Below are 5,000 nucleotides of genomic sequence, written 5' to 3' on the forward strand. Positions count from 1 at the left end.
TTGAAGACCCATAGAAATTGCTAAACTGTTAACGTTAGTTAAGATAGGAACCATAATGTTTTAATTTGTACTGTCATGTAGAAAGAATGGGAGATAATTTGCTGGGGAAGAGAATAGGAGGGAGGAGGTGAGGAAAAACCATAAAGAAGTGGATAGATGGAGGGAAAGGACAGACTAAATCGAATGCGTAATCAAGGATAGAAGAGAACAGAGCATTCTGTATGGTGAATTCCACGACTCTCTTATGACCCGTATTTGTAAGAGTTTAAAGTACCTAGAGTGTTGGAAGTGTTTGGCACTCGGGGCTCATCCACAATTAAGTTTAATTAGGACTGATCAAGTTAACATTCCTTGATTTGTGTCCTTCGATACTTGGCTGCACTTTCTTTATATCCTTCTACCTTTAAAGTACCTAGAGTGTTGGAAGTGTTTGGCACTGGGGGCTCATCCATAATTAAGAAGTTTAATTACGATTGATCAATTTGTCATTCCTTAATTTGAGTCCTTCGTCACCTGGCTGAACTTTCTTTATATCCTTCTTTTTCACCTCCGTTCACATTACCTTTCATTCATGTTGCTGCTCATTGCCTCTTCTACATCAGTGCAAACTGCAGTTGTCCTTGATTGCAGATTGGTCTCCCAGGTCCCAGCGCTTGGTTATAAATATCTGATTTATAACGCCAATACCATCCTTGATATGTTTTCATGTTCGAAGTAGCATTGCATCCCTTTCGCCTCCAACGCTGTAAATTCGGATTTTACATCATACTGTAAAACATACCGGTAGGTGTTCGTAAAACGGTAACAACCTTCGCAAATCTACGAACTTTTGTCCACGCTTTGGTATTCTCTGTTACTGCCGTACTAACAATAGTTTATGCGGCCGTAAAAATGACATTGGTTCTGTCGAATGCTTCTTTACGGAATGGCTGTGCCATTTATCTGAGATATTTTCATCTATAGTTCTAAGCATTAAAGAAATCTTTGATATATTTAAACATTTTTTTCGTATTGGTGAAGAATCATTTATCTCTCTCCTCTCTCTCTCTCTCTCTCTCTCTCTCTCTCTCTCTCTCTCTCTCTCTCTCTCTCTCTCTCCCATGCAAAATTATAAACTTTTACTGTAATTTTATAGATATTTCCTTAGTAAACTGGACTGTGTGGATTTTGTAATTAAAAAAATCATTCAAATAATGGTTAAATTTCTTATGATTCTAGAAAGCAATTTTCGTAAAGAATAAGATAATTTTTTTTATTTTATATAGTATCTTAATTTTTATGCCGTTTTGTTGTTGGATTTATGACGGTGTGACGACTGGAATCAACAAATATATGATTCAAATGAGAAGAAATGAGATTTCTAGGCCCACCCTGAAAATTGTTCCTATCGTGATACACAAATCAGACTAATATGTTTATTAAGTTGTATTGTGAAACGCTAGACAATATTGCGTGGGAAGTCTTAACCAATACGCAGTGCACATAAAAGGCATCTGGAGTTGAACGGTAGAAATCCAGATAGTAAAATGCCATTGGAGCAGCAAGAAAGTTTCAATTTCATTATCTTTTTCTGTCTCATATAATCCATGCATAGTCTAATAATCGGTAGCGTTCATGTCCCTCAATTCTTAGGAAGGGCCTTTGCGATACGGTCATAAACCCTTATTTAAAGAAGCGTATACAGTTTCCTTTTAAACAATTTGTAAACCAGCTACTGGTAAACAGTACATTAAGTTTTCGTAACCAAAAAAAGGCATTTATTTCCCATCCCTCTGCTCCATTTTAAGTAAATTAGTTGTCTGGAAATGCTTTGGAGTTGGATATCTATAAGAAAATCCACCAAAGGAAGGGTCGGGGGCCTAGGTCCACCACCACCACCACCAAAACCTGCTAAAAATGGTTGCATTTTACTCGGCCTTTTACTATTGCAAGTGATTGTACTGGATAGGTTTTTACGTCGGGGGAATTGAAAGCAAACATTATTTTTAGCTAAGGGTATTGCAGAACATCCGTTACTTTTTCCTTTCATTAATTTTGCGCAAGAGAAAGAATGGCGTCTTTTTCAGAAGATCATTTTATTTTCCTGATATTTTTGTTTTTGATATTGAGGCCAAGTCTTGGCATATCTATTTATTATTTTGATGTTAAGGCTTAGCATATCTATTTGTTATCTTGAAGTTAAGTCTTGTCATATCTATTTTTTATCTTTGACTTAAGTCTTGCAATATCCATTTATTATCTTTAAAGTTAAAGCTTTGCATATCTATCTATTATCTCACTGCGTTAAAGGCCTGAAGCTCTTTAGGAACAGCGGACACGCGAATTGCTTGTTTGTATATAAATTATATATAATTGATAACTGGCCTGGTAGTATTCTTCAGTGTTTTGTAATTTTCAGAACGTTAAGTTGGTGCTTATCTGTGTAATTTTTATAGTGTGCGCTTGGATTGAAATTACTATCATTATGATCAATTTTATTATATTTCTTACCATTATCATTATTATTATTGTTATCATTATTATTATTATTATTATTATTATTATTATTATTATTATTATTATTATTATTATTATTATTATTATTATTATTAGGAAAAAAGGTGCAACCTTCGATGAATAAAACCTAATTCATAGTACAGTCCATGAAAAATAAATTGAGATACTTAGAATGGTATTGCTTTCTTTAGATTCCTGATAAGTAAAGCATCTTTTTCTTATAACATTAGTATACGTGAAAGTGGTTAATTTTAATTATTTGGCGTTTCCAAGTTTTTCAAGTAAAAAGAATGCAGTTAGTTCACTTGTTCATTCAGTATAAATAAGTGTAGTCCAGAGATTCTAGTGACTGACTCTTGACTCGCTACTAGAAAACAAAGTGAATTACTATGGGCTTTCTTTGTCTATTTTGAAGTTTTTTTTTTAAGGCCAAATTTGATTTTTTCTTCGAGTTCTAACTTTATATTAGCAAATTAATGGATTTAGTTTTATTCGTGTAAAATATTTATGGAAAGCTTTAATTGTTAATAGGTCTTTATTGGCATTATGTTGTCGATTTTATGGGGTTACTTATTTCAAGTACCGCCTTTACTTCTACTTGAAAAGTTACTTATTTGCTTTAACCTAACTGTAAGAAGTATGCCATACTCATGTCAGCATGCAAAGAAACATGTTTATGATCACTAAACATTCACTGGGATTTCACCTCAAAAACTCATTTATTTCTTAGAATTTAATTGTTATTTGCAATGGACAATATTGAATTCATTCCCCTCATACATTGACTATTCAGTTCCAGTGGCAGTCGTCCAAACGACCACAAAATGGACCACCGATTGTCGTATATGAACGCTCCGAATTGGAAGGACAGTTAATCCCCACTCTCTCTTTTTTTTCTAAAACGATGGTTCGATGGCTGTCTCATAGGTTAGGGGAATATTGATGGTGACGGTGCACGCTTCCAGCCGACGTTTATCAGCCTGTATGGTGTAATAGAGCTGATGGAATGTTTTCCTTTTTTCGTTTGGCCATTGTTAAAGCTTTTTCCCTTTGTTTTCTACGTCATTTTTTGGATTTTGTTTCTAATTATGCATTTGTATATTACACGAATAACTCTCTCTCTCTCTCTCTCTCTCTCTCTCTCTCTCTCTCTCTCTCTCTCTCTCTTCTCTCTCTCTCTCTCTCTCTCATGGAATTTGGACCTTTTTATGCTCTCCATTGTTAGCGCTTTTTTCCTTAGCTTTCCATGTCCTTTTTGGATTTTGTTTCTAATTATGTGTTTGTATATTAGAAGAATCTCTCTCCCTCTCTCTCTCTCTCTCATTAAATGTTGGCCCTCTCCATTGTTAGCGCTTTTTTCCTTTACTTTCGACATCAATTTTTGGATTTTGTTTCTAATTGTTTTTGTATGTTAGAAGAACACTCTCTCTCTCTCTCTCTCTCTCTCTCTCTCTTCTCTCTCTCTCTCTCTCTCTCTCTCTCTCTCTCTCTCTCTCTCTCATTGTTCGCGTTTTTTCCTTTACTTTCTACATCATAATTGGGTTTTATTTCTAAATACGTGTTTGTATGCTAGAAAACTCTCTCTCCGTTGTTACCGCGTTTTTCCTTTACTTTCTGCATCATTTTTTTTGGATTTTGTTTTTAATTATGTTTTTGTATGTTAGAAGAATCTCTCTCTCTCTCTCTCTCTCTCTCTCTCTCTCTCTCTCTCTCTCTCTCTCTCTCAAAGAGAGGCGAAATGGGTGTCTCGTAAAACTACTCTTAAAGCTGAAGACGTAATCCCGCCTCCTTAAGATTTCATTAATTCTTTTTGCGTTCTCCATTCACCTGTCATTTGCTTGCTCATCCTTTCCCGCCCATTCTCTTACACAGCCTTTTTCCTCTCCCATTCTTTTCCTCCAATCCTGTTCCTCCTATCCTCTTTATTTTACGCCTTTAGATGGGAGAAGATGTTGTTGATTGTCAGTGCTCTCTTAACTAGCCTTCTTTCCATCAAAGGAAAAGAGGTGGAGGACAAAAAGTTCTCTTCATTATCAAATTGCCTTGAAAGAAAATGAGATTTGGCCTCAGTAAAGAAATAAGGATCGAAGACCATTTAATCTGATCGAGAATTACCGAGAGAGAGAGAGAGAGAGAGAGAGAGAGAGAGAGAGAGAGAGAGAGAGAGAGAGAGAGAGCTGATTGCATGCCTCCGAGGTTGGTTCTAAAAGAAATCGGCGGAGTCCCCCTTTTTCTGGCCAGTAATTACAACTAAACGCTTGTTAAGGGTGGTAAGAACTCGTGAAATTACGAGTGGAACCCTCTTTTAATGGTGGGGATTTATTTCTCTCTCTCTCTCTCTCTCTCTCTCTCTCTCTCTCTCTCTCTCTCTCTCTCTCTCTTCTCTCTCTCTCTCTCTCTCTCAATTTGATAGTATTTGTGTTGATTATTTTATACTTTTCAAGAAGATACTTAATCATTAGGTATTCGGCTTACCAAAACAGCTTTCATACAATTACTAAGCA

The sequence above is a fragment of the Palaemon carinicauda genome, chromosome 31, assembly GCF_036898095.1.
Source record: "Palaemon carinicauda isolate YSFRI2023 chromosome 31, ASM3689809v2, whole genome shotgun sequence".
Classification (NCBI taxonomy): Eukaryota; Metazoa; Arthropoda; class Malacostraca; order Decapoda; family Palaemonidae; genus Palaemon; species Palaemon carinicauda.